The sequence below is a fragment of the Nilaparvata lugens genome, chromosome 9 (assembly GCF_014356525.2).
Source record: "Nilaparvata lugens isolate BPH chromosome 9, ASM1435652v1, whole genome shotgun sequence".
NCBI classification, from domain to species: domain Eukaryota; kingdom Metazoa; phylum Arthropoda; class Insecta; order Hemiptera; family Delphacidae; genus Nilaparvata; species Nilaparvata lugens.
Window position 1 is genome coordinate 36021860 of NC_052512.1, and position 17363 is coordinate 36039222.

Sequence of the window (17363 nt, forward strand, 5' to 3'; positions counted from 1 at the left end):
TTCAGAGGAGTCTCGCTTAAATTGTTCAAAAGCTATCTGAGTAATAGAACCCAGTCCCTAACCATAAATGATCAATCTAGTGTAACTAACTTAACTTCTTATGGTCTTCCTCAAGGTACTGTACTTTCTCCCATCCTTTTCATACTCTATGTAAATGACTTTTTAAATTTAAGACTTCTAAACTCAACTGTGATATCCTTTGCAGATGATACTGCAGCTATTTTTCACGGAAATTCATGGAATGAAGTTCATACTATAGCTGAAAATAATATGCTTTTAATTAAGAAGTGGTTAGATAAGAATACCTTAAGTTTAAATATTGAAAAAACTAATTACATTACTTTCTCTGCAAATAGAGTAGGGCAGCCTAACGAGAATCAAGATTTGAGACTCCATTCTCAGTGCAATTTAAACTTGGGTAATTGTGATTGTCCCACCATTAAAAAAGTCAATAATACTAAGTATTTGGGAATTATAATTGATGAAAACCTTAAATGGGATGTTCATATTAAATACATATGTAGAAAAATTAGATATTTATCCTTTAAATTTTACCAAGTTAACAGAATTCTTAATAAGAACCACCTGAAAATGATGTATCATGCTCTAGTCAAGTCAATTCTGCAGTATGGCATAGTTGTTTGGGGAGGCTGTTTCAACTGTCATATTGCTGAATTATTTGTAGCACAAAAACTGATAATTAAAACTATATTAAACAAACCCAGGCTCTATCCAACGGATATGGTTTTTAGTGATTTTGAGGTCATGACTATACGTCAATTATACATAAAAACCGTAATTGAGTACTTAATAAAATATAGATCCGATTTTCCTCTCACAATAAACTCTACTCTTAATTATTATAATCTAAGGGCCACTGCTAACAAATATGTAACCTATAACACTAATATTGAATGTATAAGGAGGCAATTAATTTACATAGGTACTAAAATAATAAACCTCATTCCGAATCACTTTCTCATGGACAATAAGATCAGCGGAAAAATTAAACTGGATATAAAAAACTGGACATACAGTAATTTCTTCTTCCATTTAGATATATGACTCGAGATTTCTGCTCCAGCATTTTTTTTTTTTTTTCATTAGTTTTTTCATTTTTCAGTGGACTCGCTTACCTTTATTTTGAGTACCTATTCCTCTGTTTTCTTCCTTCCCCCCATTTCTCCCTTCCTTTTTTCCTCATTACTTCTCTTCTCTTCTTTGCCTGCCTATTACATGGGAAACCATAGTTGGCTAGGTATCTTCCTCTCTTTTTTTCTCTTCTCCAACACACCCAAACACTAAGTCCATGGTTTTTTATATTTGTAATTTTTATTGTGTTTTATTTGTTTCGTAAATCTTTGTAATTTTGTTTTGTCTTGTTTTGTGTGTTTTTAATAAATTGAATTGAATTGAATTGAAAAAATTGAAAAAAAAAATAGCCGTTTCGGTTACTGTGAAGATTATGATTCGATGTAACAGTATTTCAAACATGACCGATAGTTCTATGTTTGAATGCAACTAATGAATATTAATGTCAGTAGCATTTCTAAAGAATCTTTTATTTGACATTACTGGCTCGTGATAAGTTACTTAGTTGCTAAAACAGGTCTTGTTAATAGTGAAGATCTTGGCATTTGCGTGAACGAATCCATCCAAAGCTCCCAACCGTGGATTCAAATAATTTAAACAGGTTAATAGTCAAGTGGAGATTCTAAAAGCAATTATTATATATTTTACTTGTTACAAAATTGGGTCCTCTCATAAATTAATCACCTCCTGGCATCCAACGCGTTACAAATTGATGAACGAAAAATAGCAGAGGAATAAAATAATATTCAGTTTATTCTTTTTCCTCTGATGTTCTGGATGACTTCTACATCGGAAGTAATTTCATCACATGAAAAGTAATCTATGAACTCCCAGATAATCAGGTTGAAATCTGAGTGAATTAATTTTGAGGGGAGATGATAAGAATGGAATTGTAACGTTATAATAAAGCCGTTATTTGCTTTTGGCGTGGAATAATTGTATTCTACAACTTCCTCCTCTTACAATCCACCTTCAACTGTAAAGATTTTATCAACAAAGTTGTATTCGGCTGCCTCAAGTTTCAGTGTTGGAAGTGACACTTCTGCCTGCGCATAATCGCCACTCTCTCTCATTCTCTTCCACACTCTCTCTCTCATACTCTGTCCTCTACCGAAATTGGAATTGAAATTGGATGGAATAGAGTTATTCAGGTTATCTTCATTTGTGCTATAGTGCGATCAAGGTTATAAAATCAGCATAATTCGATCAAAATTGGTGTGCTATCCTTGTCTGTCATTGATCAAAGCAGATAGCTCTATTCTTTTCCATCCGAATCCGAACCAACTATGCATCGTAATCAAATTCAGTATAAATGAATTCACCGCTATGTGAACTACAGTATATGGAAATAAATGATAAATTTACAAAATATCATATTCCAAATATGGGTATTTTCAATCGTTACTAGCTGGCCCGGCGAACTTCGTACCGCCAAAAACTCAATGTATCTCATGTCACACTTGAATTTATCTGGTGAATAATGAAATTTATCTGACAAATTCGCGGCATGTGCCCATAAGAGGAGCCTCCAATCAAATGTATTCTTATATTTTGCATGCAAATATAATTGTATTGATCTTTTTTGGAGAATAAAGAATTTCAATTTCAATTTCAATTCATTTACATTTCAATACAAACTCCCTAGTCACGCCGTTATGAGGGGTTGAAACTCAGTTGTATGTCAAAAGGTAGGGTATTTGACCAATAACTCATCCCGAAAGTTACATTATTATATCTACAACAGTCTCCAATAATTTATTGAAGGGTTCTCATACATATGACTCACTCTATACTTACTGTATATCAATTTGTTGTAGATGTGGTTCAATCTTGCAGAAGCCAGTATAACTAATTCATGGAAACTACTATCATAGAGAAACAATAGCGTAAGTAGATATCCCATGGTATAGAGCGTTTATGTCTCATTTTTTACTGTTATCTCAAGCAGATTACTGTCGATTATTGTCTTTTTTAACTGTTTTGACCAGGTAAGAGTGTATGAACGGCACAATATGAGAGACTACCAGCGTCAAAAAGCTTCACGGGAAAGAACTACATGGACTATCAGCTTGAGATAACAGTAAAAGTTGCGACATAAACACCCTATACCATGGGATATCTACTTATGCTATTGTTTCTCTATGCTACTATTCACATGAAGGTTCATTCACATATGCGCGACTTTCCGATCCCTCTGTACTAGCATAGACTAAAATACACTATATTTGATTTGATTCACTTCATCTCTGGTACTAGGTTGACGAAGATTTTGAAAAGTCCCAATCAAATTTCACTGAAGCTTTTACACAAATTTTTCAAGCATTCGAGCATTACAAAAACAAGCATCTTATCAATTTTCACAATAATATTATTTATTATTATCTCACTAGAACATTTCACAAAACTCGGCAAGAGATTCGCATCTGATCTAGGAAGCCTCCTTCAGCAAAACCCACTCTTATCTGTTGTAGACCTCCATCAAATTAGAATGGAAAATTGTTTAAAAATTTTCCCGGAGCAAGGAAACGTTAGTATAATATAATTCTGCTAGGTACCATTGTGTCTCAGATATAATTCAGATTCCAATGAAGGATTAGTTCCAATCGATACACATTCGATTGTGCTCTAATAGGGTTGAGGTGAGTAGCCCTACTAGCTAATAATTGATAGTCACTGAGCCGTCAATTCAGAGCCATTAGCAAGGTGGGTTTCATCAATCTTGGACCAGCTCTACTGGAATTCAATGCACTTCTATGAATGGGGCATTCCATTATTATTGTTTCAATTCATCGTCACTGCCCTCTTCTTGTTCTACTTGTTCTTGTTCTTGTCCATGTTCTTGTTTTTGTTCTTGTTCTCGTTCTTGTTCTAGTTCTTGTTCTTGTTCTTGTTCTTGTTCTTGTTCTCGTTCTTGTTCTAGTTCTTGTTCTTGTTCTTGTTCTTGTTCTTGTTCTTGTTCTTGTTCTTGTTCTTGTTCTTGTTCTTGTTCTTGTTCTTGTTCTTGTTCTTGTTCTTGTTCTTGTTCTTGTTCTTGTTCTTGTTCTTGTTCTGTTCTTGTTCTTGTTCTTGTTCTTGTTCTTGTTCTTGTTCTTGTTCTGTTCTTGTTCTTGTTCTTGATCTTGTTCTGTTTTGTTCTTGTTCTTGTTCTTGTTCTTGTTCTTGCTCTTGTTCTTGTTCTTGTTCTTGTTCTTGTTCTTGTTCTTGTTCTTGTTCTTGTTCTTGTTCTTGTTCTTGTTCTTGTTCTTGTTCTTGTTCTTTCTTGTTCTTGTTCTTGTTCTTGTTCTTGTTCTTGTTCTTGTTCTGTTCTTGTTCTTGTTCTTGTTCTTGTTCTTGTTCTTGTTCTTGTTCTTGTTCTTGTTCTTGTTCTTGTTCTTGTTCTTGTTCTTGTTCTTGTTCTTGTTCTTGTTCTTGTTCTTGTTCTTGTTCTTGTTCTTGTTCTTGTTCTTGTTCTTGTTCTTGTTCTTGTTCTTGTTCTTGTTCTCAATCTTGATCGAGAATAATATTTTCATTTGCATTAATGAGGAAATCTATAGACATGTTGAGAATATTTAAGAAATTATGATAAGAAAAAGAAGATTAGCGTTCTATGCTCATTTTCTCAGAATGGATCTGTAGAGACAAAAGAATGAAACATTCAAGAAATAAAGTCGTAGATCCAAATTGAACTGGTAGAGTCTAAAAAGGATTTATGCAAAAATTAAATATAACAGAGGCAATATAACTAATAATATCGTGGGACCGAGCTTCGCTCTGGAGAACAAAAACATAAAAAAATGTATCACGAATGAAGAAATTATAATATATTTATTTATAGTTCATACAGAAAGGTTCTATCTAAACACAGTTACTTGAGATTAATTCCTAGAAGAATGCAAAACTCTCTTCCATGAAGGCTTGGTAGCACAAAAGTCGGTTAAATATAAATCCTGATTAATTTCACGTGAACCAAATCAGAGAATACCATTTCAAAAAGATGGCTTCTCTGACTGGTTCTACTGGAGTTGATCAGAATTAAAATTAAACCGGCATTTGTGCCACCGGCACCAAGTACCTAATTGAATAATAACAGAAGTTCAACAGCTGAGTCATAATTTTGACACAGTACCACACACATGAACTCGCTCACTCACTTTCATCATCAACAGACGACGAAATTATCAGCTGTTTTTCCAAGAATGAATAATAACAATCCTTTTAATGTCCTTCAGCGAGTATTCCCAGGGATGAGACCTAGTGAAATCGAATTTTTATATTATAAACCTACTATGTTCTGAATTTTGACACAGTCCCACACACATGAACTCGCTCACTCACTTCCATCATCAACAGACAACGAAATTATCAGCTGTTTTTCCAAGGATGAATAATAATCATCCTTTTAATGTCCTTCAGCGAGTTTTCTCAGGGATGAGACCTAGTGCAATCAAATTTTTATATTATAAACCTACTATGTTCTGAATTTCGTGAGAATCGTTAGAGCCGTTATCGAGATCCGGTGACATAGAAACATGAAAACATATAAACATCTGAACGTCTATACATCTGAACATATAAACAAAAATTGCTCGTTTAATAGTATAGGATTATAGCAGGACTACGATTTCAGCTTGAAGTTAATGTTTTCCCAGATGAAACCGGAATTGAAACTTGATCGTCGAAAAGACGAATCGCTCATAGTGTGAGGATGAAAAAGTATTGGAGACTAATTTCACTAATGGTAATAATTATGATAATGATTGATGGTGAATTACTGTGATCCTCATTAAGCAGGGAACCCACTATGCAGTCACCGTCAGGCACCGTCCAACACCGACCGTCACCGTCAGTCGCCGCCTTCACCGTCATTTTTCCGGCGATAACCCACTTGCCTGTCTGGTTAGCTCCGTCAGAAACCGGAGCTAACCAGAAGAAATGCATCAGTTGCGATGGAGAGTTCATCAGACAAGGAATTGGTAGTAATAGCCGAAGCATGTGCTGAAGAAGGAGAGATACAAAAACCGAGGAAGCATAGATACTGGGTGCACGAAATCTTCAGAAGAAGAAACGAATATGGTGAATTTCATCATTCGTTTGACGACTTGAAAAAAGACGAGGCTAAGTTATTTTTATATTTCCGCATGACTCCAAAGAAGTTCTACGAATTGCTCGAGTTACTGAAATTCCCAGTGAAAGACAGTAACTTCGGTGAGGTAATTGGTCCTGAGGAGCGGCTGGCCTTGACACTGAAGTAAGTAAATTTATAAATGTCATGTTACTTTCTCATTTGATTTTTCTAGCGATTCCATTTACGTTTGTCGTGATAACTATTATCACTAGTATTATAAAGGAACGGATACTCCCTAATAGCCTCTATCACCATTTCGTCCATACTCATCGCTAACAGAACAAAGGCGCACTACAACAAAACACTGGCCATGTGACTTCACTGATAGTTGAATGTCGACTGGAAGAATGATAAAAAAACGGCCCGGCTATCCGGCAAGAATGCCCCAAACAGCAATGGTGGCCGACGGTGACTGACGGACACGGTCGTGGCCGGTGACGGACGGGTATAGTGGGTTGCCGTTCGTTTAAAGCAATGCAAAGCAATGTTGCCGGTACGCAACGGTGACGGTCGGTACCGGACGGCGCCTGACGGTGATGGCATAGTGGGTTCCCTGCTTAAGTTTGCTTATACAAAATAAAAAATATTAAAGATATTCGATAATTTAATGGCGACAAAATTGAGTCACAAGGCGCGAGCGGAAGAAGGTTGATTTACTTCTTAAAATTACTTGTAGTTCTGTGAACATTAGACCTCGCGCAGTTATAAGCCACAGCTACCTCTAATACTATCCATCAGAGTAAATTCTGTTCTGTCTTGGCGTGTCGGCGAGATATCGGTGTGAAAACGGCTAATGGCTGTTTGAGTTGGTGTATCGACAATGCTAATCATCTGTTGTAAAAAACAACTACTATCATTAAAAGCTAATTTTCGACAAGACATACTGGTAACTGTTCAGCCCGAGTTGAAAGCAGAGAAAGGTAGAGAGGAAACGCTAAGCTAAATCGAAATATATATCTGTATGCGTGATTGCGTGCAATTGATAATCCACCCGACAGCTGATTAATCTGAAATATAATAAAGGAAAGAACTGGCTTATTCACGTATACGGGATAGGATATTAACGAATGACGCATCATCACGACTGACCTACTCAACTAATCAACTTGAAATTATGCATATAGATTCTTAATTTATCGATGATGGTTATATGCTTATTTCGAATTGTTCAAGATTTCAGTAAGTCAAGTTTACAGTCAGTCAAGATTTTATTCATTCATCCATATGCAAATACAATTAAGGTAGAAACACCAGGAATTCGCCCAAAACTGTTTCAAACCTTAATTTGGAATACACAGTCTAAAGGTTATTTTACTTATGTAACTTAAAAAACTTAATTCGCGCACAATTTTGAGTCCACAATAATGTATCTACTACAATTTTGAATTTGAAAGATTGATTAATTTCCAAATACAGAACCAAACAAAAATCTTCCTTCACAATTGCAAAAGATATTGAAAATTTCACTCAAATCAATTTTTTTCTTTTTTAATTAGACCCTTGCGGAGCACGGGTTACCTGCTAGTTATGAATGATTTTTCAGTATGATTTTAAAAGTAATATTGGACTATGGAGGGAATTCCTTTTCCTTTTATATATTATCCTTGAAATGCAAAATTTCAAAATGATATATACGTCGTCTTCGTGCAATTCAAAAAGGAACATCTAAACATAAATACATAAGAAGAAATGCGAAGCCGTCGACTTGAATCTTAGACCTCACTTCGCTTGGTCAAATATTTTCATCCCCTCTTCCCCCCTCATAAACATTGAACCACTTTTCATCAATCTCTTTCCCCATAGAATTATTCTTAACCGTAATACACTTTTTCCTCTTTCAACCTCCAAGAAATTCATTTCGTCATAATTAATTTCGCCTGAGGGTTAACTGCGCTGTGACCTGGGTAGGATCAAAGTGACCCTTAGATATGCGGGCTTAGCAAGGAATTAGCCCTGCGGAAACTGGGATGCTACGTAACTCCATCCCACTCTCTCACCCATGACTCCCGCTTTTTTATCTTGTTCTTCAAAGCATTCCTGATGCTTTTGCACCTCTTATGATTCTCCTTTTCAACCGAACCTCTTCATCATTCCTCATGCGTTAACCCACTTACAATGTGGGCTGCTCAACTTTAATAGTATCTTACGACACATGGACGGGAAGGGGGTTTTGCAGGCGAGAATGATGTTTCTAGTCGAGGTGTTAGCCGAGACTAGAATTTCATTCGAGCACTGCAAAAGACATTCTCTTCTAACTTCTAATATGAAGTTACACATACTTTCAACATGTTATAAGAAGTAATAACTTTTTGTAACATTCAAGAAGTGAGAATATTTTGTATTGTGCAACACAGAAAAACAAAAAGAATACTGGTTACTTTTGTATCAATCATCTGGTCTACTGTCAACTCCATCACCAGAGGTCATTTCAGACTGTTATAGTATACTTGATAGAACCGCAGTGAATATTTGGTGCATAATTTGAACACATCATTCACATTTTTGGATTTATAGGGATTGGCTGCGAAAGGGTCTTTGGGCGAAACTCATATCAACTGCACCAACAGAATTTCTTCATTATGAAGATTCCACTCACTTCCAGGCCATGATTCTCACTGACTGTTAATAGAGTTTTACGTCTACTTCTTCTTCTTCTTTTTCTTCTTCTTCTTCTTCTTTTTCTTCTTCTCCTTCTTCTTCTTGTTCTTCTTTTTTCTTCTTCTTCTTATTCTTCTTCTCTTCTTCTTCTTCTTCTTCTTCTTCTCTTCTTCTTCTTCTTCTTCTTCTTCTCTTCTTCTTCTTCTTCTTCTTCTCTTCTTCTTCTTCTTCTTCTCTTCTTCTTCTTCTCTTCTTCTCTTCTTCTCTTCTTCTTCTTCTTCTTTTTTTTCTTCTTCTTTTCTTCTTCTTCTTCTTCTTCTTCTTCTTTTTCTTCTTCTTCTTTTTTTTCTTCTTCTTCTTCTTCTTTCTTCTTCTTCTTCTTCTTCTCTCTTCTTCTTCTTCTTTTCTTCTTCTTCTTTTCTTCTTCTTCTTCTTCTTCTTCTTCTTTTCTTCTTCTTCTTCTTCTTCTTCTTCTCTTCTTCTTCTTCTTCTTCTTCTTCTTCTTCTTCTCTTCTTCTTCTTCTTCTTCTTCTTCTTTCTTCTTCTTCTTCTTCTTCTTCTTCTTCTTCTCCTTCTCCTGTCTTCTTCTTCTTCTTCTGAATCAATCCTTCTCCAATTTGTTCAAATGAAGTAAAGAAAATCATGGTAAGATCTGAAGTAATCAATAGTTGAGAATAATAATTCCATTTCGTATTTTCTCTCGATTCTATATTATTTTTTTCGCTCCCTGTTGACGTAAGGTGGAAATTGTGAAGGAAACAGAAGTCGTAGATAATATTGCGCACTGGCATTTTCTCTCAATGTTATATTTTTGTTTCGCAAGACAAGAAAAACAATCAACGTAGTGGAAAACATGAAAAGCACTCCGATCCCTGTCGAAGTCATCATTGAGACGCTTTTCCAATTTTCACCTTTATTTTTCTTTTCTGCTGCACTGAACAACTTCTCCTCAATAAGAGAATTCTTACTTCTCCTGAGACGCTATGATACTGTGGCTTTATTCATGGAATATTCGAGATTCCCATGATATAATATTTTCATCAATCTTTACCACAGAATACAGCATCATAGAGGGGTTCTCTGTCTAAAAACTATGATGAATGAAAGGTTTGGCTTATACACGTATGGGATAGGAAATTCACGAATGACGCATCATCACATCTGAATTACTAAACTGTTCATATTGAATTTTCACATATAGATTACTAGTAGCTCTGTGAACAGTAGATCTCATGCAGTTCCCTCATCCATAAATACCTGATTGAAACTATAGACCTTATGGAAATAATACCTTATAGACTGGCCTCTCCACACATCTGTGTAATCACTTGTCAGCTGATTTATGATGAATAATTCTATAGTCTGATTTTTTTACTTTCCTTGCCCTATTACCATAGGTAAGGAAAGTATTGCTCTCCGAAAAAAATCAAGGTACCCCAATTTCTAAATTTCTATACGTTTCAAGGTCCCCCGAGTTCAAAAAAGTGGTTTTTGGGTATTGGTCTGTATGTATGTATGTGTGTGTGTGTGTGTGTGGTGTGTGTGTGTGTGTGTGTGTGTGTGTGTGTGGTGTGTGTGTGTGGTGTGTGTGTGTGTGTGTGCGTGTGTGTGTGTGTGTGGTGTGTGTGTGTGTGGTGTGTGGGTGTGTGGTGTGTGGTGTGTGTGTGTATATGTGTGTATGTGCGTCTGTGTACACGATATCTCATCTCCCAATTAATGGAATGACTTGAAATTAGGAACTTAAGGTCCTTACACTATAAGGATCCGACACGAACAATTTCGATCAAATGCAATTTAAGATGGCGGCTGAAATGGCGAAAATGTTGAAAAAACAGGGTTTTTCGTGATTTTCTCGAAAACGGCTCCAACGATTCTGATCAAATTTATACCTGAAATAGTCATTGATGAGCTCTATCAACTGACACAAGTCTCATATCTTTGAAATTTCCAGGAGCTCCGCCCCATCTATGAAACGTTTGATTTTAGATTCCCAATTATCAGGCTCCAGATACAGTTAAAACGAAAACTTCCAAGTGGAAAAGATTGAGCATAAAAATCTCTACAATTAATGTTCTGTAACATTTTCACCTAAAATTTAAAATAAGCTCGAAATTAGAGAAAATGGTATTATTTCAATTGCAAACTGTTGGCAACTGCATTCACTATGAAGAGATAGCAGATCTCGTGTGTATCGAGCGTTATTGTCCTGTCACCAGCTGACTCAGATCTTTGAATAGTAAACTAGTATGCGCGGGAACACTAGCGTCAGGTGATCAATTTTCATAACGGCAAGGAAAGTTGTGTGAGTGCGCCACACCAGATTTCTACTCCAATATTGGCGTATGAAGGAGGCTCCTTTTTCCTTTTATATTATCCTCGAAATCCGAAATTTCCAAAAACCTTGTATATACGTCGACGCGCAATTTAAAAAGGAACATACATGTCATATTTCATGAAAATCTATTACCGCGTTTTGTCGTAAATGCGTAATATGTATACTAAAATAGATGGTGTAAAGTGATCTCACTTTAAAGTGCTATCTGTATGGTTCTCTATCCCCTGCTATTTAGTCCCTACGCACTAGATCACTCATCACTGTCTATAAGAGAATAGCTCATTATTATCATTATTGCTTTGCTATTCTCTCATCTCTATGAATTACGCTATTTCCACAAAATCCTTTTTAGTCAGTGCCTGTCGTGCATGGAAAGCACTTCCTGTTTCTATCAGGTCCATCGAGAGCCGAGCGAGCTTCATCCTGACTTTAAAAAAACATCTTTTGGAACAAATGACTGAAACTGTCCAGTCCTAGAACGATCACATGACAATCATCCCTCACCCATCCCACCAATGCAAACCTGCAAACCTGTTATAGAATAAATTGTATATATATATATATATATATATATATATATATTATATATATATATATATATATATATATATTAAATAAACTCATGTTATTTTATTCACTGCATACTACTGTGTATTACTAAAAGTTGATTACTCTGATCTACTTTCAGCCTACTCCATTTTTTTAATTAATGATTTGATCTTATCTACCTATATAATTATTTTACTTTATTAATTTTCTGTTTTTCCTTCTCTTGAATATTCATATTAATGAAAACTTTTACAATATTTCCATTTATGAATGAATCCTTAGTTGAATTGATGAAATTAACGTTTTGGTAGAGAGTTAGTGGGGAGGATATTTTGTATATTCTTTCCGAAGAATAGACATTGATATGTCCAAAGCTCCGCCAATTTATGTAGATGCATAGCAATAATATCTTTAGTTATTACAAATTGTTTTTTTTGTATCATATATACAGTTCATTAATTATTTTCTTAGTCTATATTATGTAAATTCATCTATAACTTTGCCGTATTGTAGGCTATTTTATATAAGTGTATAAGCCAGTATATATTGTAATCTACATGAATAAAGTACTCAATCAATCAATCAATTCCCTATATATTTCTCGACTTACATTGTACAATATAACGGAAATATGGTATTGAATGCTAATTTTTGTGGCTGATCCAGCCACAAAAAATTAAGATTCTATTTCGGTAGGGTGGGGATACATCCCCACATCCCCCTAGATACGCCCCTGGTTAAGGCGTTAATCTCACTACAATAACTTAAACTTTGAGGGTAGAGGTGTGTGATTGTTCATATGTTAATTACTGTACAGTTACAGTATAGTATACAGAAGCTGTACAGACACTCTGTAGACCTCCTCGTTACACGGGACATCTCAGGCACCCCAAAGGAGAGCCTGCGAGGGTATGGAGCCACATGATCTCACCCTGTAAAATCCCTTCCTTTGTGGTGGGGGTGCTAGGAGGAGGGATGCAAGCCGACCTCGTGAAAGTTCGTGAAACCTCGTGCAAGTTCGTCGTGAGCTCGAGAAGTGATCTGCTCATTTCTCTGTTACTCTGTAGTGGTGAACCGGACGACGGTTGCAATGCTCCCCGGAACCCACTGGATATGAGGCACCTTCTACATGACTATTCGTAAGTGATTTTTTCTCTTTTCCCAACATCTCACATCTCAATCACAAAAACTATCAATATAATTCTTCTCTCTCAACATTTTTCAACCCCAAAAAATATCCCCCACTTTTTAAAAGCTGCAGACTCACCGAAAACTCTTTATCGAATTTTTAGAGACCCCGGGAACTCTTGGCACACCCCCTTCGAACGTCTGTGAGGGTTGGAATTCAGTTGATATCCCTTGATAAAATCTGGGGTTCAGATTGTTGTCTTTGGAAAACCACATTCATGTGTCTGGAAGGGGAGTAAAGTATGTCACACGCCCTTAAATCCTCAGTACGTGTTTATTGCATGCAGCTCATATTTCTAATAAAAGATCATATAAAATCTCTCCATTTGAGTCGGTTGAATATAATGTTGGCTTATACACTCATATATTATAGTAATAAAGGAAAGAAATAGCTTATTTATACACGTACGGGATAGGGAATTCACGAATCATCACGTATGAACTACTGAACTGATTAACTTGAAATTTAGCTAATGGATTCTCAATCCACCAAGACTGATTATAGGCCAACTTTCAATTCTTCAAGAGTTTATTACGACAAGTTATAAGTTTCTCAAGTTTTTGATTAAACCCTTACGAAGCCCGGGTTACCTACTATAGTCAAGTCAAGTTAAGTCAAGTCACAAATAAGTTTATTTCTTAATCTTTCTAAGATTATAAATTAATGTTTCATACAGAGCTTAAAATTAAACAACATACAAATCTAAAATGGTACTACATGTGTTTATTAAACTATCATACCTAATGATTTACAATGTAAAAGTTATAATTATATAATATTATAATTTCAGTTGTAATTTCACATGCCTACATAGGTGTAAAACCTGTGCGTATACACAGGACAAACTTTAGTATGAAATAAATGACAATGCAGATAATAATTCAATCGATTTTAGAAAGTTAGAGGAATAAAAATATGGAATCCAATGTGAACTCCAATAATAGTAATCTATTTTACATAAAACAGCGGAGTTTTAACAAATATTGTCGATTCTTGGATAAAGAAGAATACTCATACTAACAATATGCAACCGGATTATTATGAATTATTATTATTATTATTAAAACTATTAGAATTTGAAAGGGAAATAACCTACTCTTGAGAAAGAAACGCATTAGAAGTGTTTTCAAAATAGGCTTCATGATAATTAAACAAATATGGTATTTTCATTTTCAAGTACTTTCATTGGTTTCCATGTGTATTGGGTTTCCAGATTTTCAGGATAAATAAATTCAAATGAAATAAATTTATTCTCACAATTTTCAACTAATACAGTACAGTTACAGTACATTCATATTATACCCTTACGTTATGAGAGACTCACATGTAGGCTTAAGCCTGTGTTTGTGAGGGCCTGGCGTAATTCGCTGAATTTAAAATCAATAAACCAAATTATGAAAATTAATATTAAATGTATTCTCATAAGAGGAACCTGTGTTATCTTCTTTCATTAGTGCAATAATTGTCTTCAAACACTGCATGCTGAAGATCGTCATCCATATTTCCATGTGAATATCATTAGCTATTTGCAAAAGATAAAAATATTCTCATGGAAAAAGCTCAATCCATAAAGGTTTGGGAAATGGGGATAACATTATACTTTTTTACCTGCAAGTCTGTTTTTAAAACCTAGTTCATTAATATCCAAACTGCAAAACGAAGTATGTTGAGAATTTGAAGAGGGGGAATGTTCCATGAAACATGTACATGGATTTAATAAAGAGGTTTAAATAAAAATGTCGCTGTTCTTCAAATCTCTTAATACTTAGAAGCTCAAAACTCATTTATCTGTACTCATATTTGAATAGGAAATACGAGGGATTGGATGGGAGAAAATGTATTGTACATGGAACGCTCATAAGTGGAAATTCCGAGAGTAAAATAATTTTACAACATAATATTCCTTTGAACACTGTATTCTGAAGTTTGTCCAACTTTACTGTCCATATATTCTTTCAGATTCTTATTATTTGATAAGCATGTGAATTGAATCAAATTAAAAACATCGACGACAAAAAGCATTAACCAGTCTTGACTAAATGTATTTAATGGTAATGTAAGTTGAACAATAATGTAATAAGTAATGTAAATTACAATAATGATGACCTTTACAGTTTCTAAAGGTGCGTACAGATATACGCGCCGCGAACATGAGCAATTCACTTCTAATCAGCTGATGCCAAGCTTTTATATCTGTTTCTCACCGTTTCTGTGAAAATACAGATATAGTCAGCTGATTAAAAGTGAATTGCTCATGTTCGCGGGGAGCGTATATCGGTACGTACCTTAAGACATGACAAAAACATTGCAAATAATATTTTTGATTGTATGAGATGCGAATGGATTTGTTGTGATTATCAAGAAAATCGCCCTACAATTAATTTTATTTAGGAAGAATCCAAATCTTTGAATCTTCATCCTAAATGACTTCAATACCGTTTACTTTCAAAATCAAATAAAATAAAAGTTTTTATTCACAATTCAAACAATCGATGATCTTGCAGAAATACCCAGTTACAGAAATACTTTGAAGGATAATAAAATAAACTTACGCTGTTACGTGTTTTCCACTCTCTTGTATGGGATGGGATCATGGACCCTCAAACAGAGCCATATGGATAAGTTGGAAGCCTTTGAGATGTGGTGCTACCGCAGGATGTGGCGGATACAGTGGACAAATAGAGTCACCAGCATGGAAGTTCTAGTGAAAATGAAGAAACAATGTGTAATTGTTTACACTATGAAAAAGAGAAAACTCCTGTATCTTGGACATCTGATGAGAAGCCACAAATATATGTCTGCCTCTGCAGACTATAGTTCAAGGAAAAATCAGCGGAAAAAGGAGTGTTGGAAGGCGACGTGTTTCCTGGCTTAAAAATTTGAGGGATTGGTTTGACTGCAGCAGCAAAGACTTGTTTCGAGCGGCAGTGAATAAGATCCGGATTGCTGTGCTGATAGCCAACCTCCGATAGGAGACGCACTAGAAGAAGAAGAAGATAAACTATCATCATAGAACAATAGCGTAAGTAGATATCCCATGGTATAGGGAATTTGTCGCAACTCTTACTGTTATCTCAAGCCGATTACTGTCGATTATTGTCAATTTTTACTGTTTTGTTGGGGTGATAGTGAATGAACGGCACAATTTGAGAGACTACCAGCGTCACACAGCTGCATAGGAAAGGAACTATGTGAACTATCGGCTTGGGATAACAGTAAAACTTGCGCCATAAACGCCCTATACCATGGGATATCTATGCTATCGTTTCTCTATGCTATCATCTCTCATCCTATCAAAATACTTGGATTATTGTGATAAATATTGTACTTTTTAACGTAGGAGTAGATGGAATCTCACGTGACGGAGTTTTTTCTTGATTGTTCTCAATTCGATCAGTTATAAATGGAATGGGTGGCTATAGTAATAATTATAGTAAAACGCTTCAGTAATATAATTATGTTCCTATAAATTTACGATTACAAAACATGGTATGTAATAATATTCCACTATAATTTTTTTCCAAGGCCTTTTAATGTTATATCCTGTCATAATCATCCTGTCATAATTCATTGCGTGCAATTATAACAATTTTCCCATTCATTCATTCATAACATCAGCTGAGGCTGTTTGGGAGCTATCACACAGACAGACAGACCTCCACTGACACATGATTTCAGCTGGTTAATGTACAACATAATTTACAACTACTACAACAACAAACTGATAACGTGTTGAGATATCAATGTGCGGCTTTTGCCATCCATTTTCTCTTGGAACTCTGTGTCAAAATCATGTATCGTGAATTTGGATTCATATGTGAGACAAAGATGTTGAAGCGACAGAGTAATTTCTGAATAGTAATTTCTATGATTTATGTTGCTTTCCATGACGAAACAGTATACAGAGTGGGTGAAAAGTCCGAGAACGGTTCAATATCTCATACACAAAGGTTATTTGACGGAGGGTGTGATTGGGGATCCTACTCAAATTGAAATTACTACTTTACTAAGACTTCAAAAATCAGGTCCCCGATCTTGGATCCGCCATATTGAATGAAACTTTATTTTTTTAAATAGGAAGGTGGTCATGCGATACATGATTTCGATACGAAATTTCAAGAAAAAGAGAATGGCGAAAACCGCATATCGATATCTCAAACCGTTCAGAAGATATTCATATTATTAATCAATATCATGCATATCAGAAATGAAATTAATACATAAGTGGTATTGATTAATACTGTGAATATCTTCTGAACGATTTGAGATATCGATGTGCGGTTTCCACCATTTATTTTTTCTCGAAATCTCGTATCGAAATCACATATGTATCGCATAACAACCATCCTATTTAAAAAAATAAAGATGCATTCAATGTGGCGGATCCAAGATGGTTGACCAGATTTTTAAGTCATAGTAAAGTACAGTAGTATTTTCAATTTGAGAGGGATCCCCAATCACACCCACCTTGGAGTCACAATCTTCCATGAGATATA

General features: G+C 35.2%; 1 protein-coding gene across 1 annotated transcript in view; it reads left to right on the forward strand.

Moving 5' to 3' along the window:
• The first annotated feature begins 12751 nt into the window (after positions 1 to 12751).
• Positions 12752 to 17363, forward strand: part of LOC111043682 (acetylcholine receptor subunit alpha-like 1) — a 195261-nt gene continuing 190649 nt past the window's right edge. The window contains exon 1 of the mRNA XM_039435814.1: positions 12752 to 12817. The gene's annotated coding sequence lies outside the window, so the exon portion shown is untranslated. The remainder of the gene's footprint in view (positions 12818 to 17363) is intronic.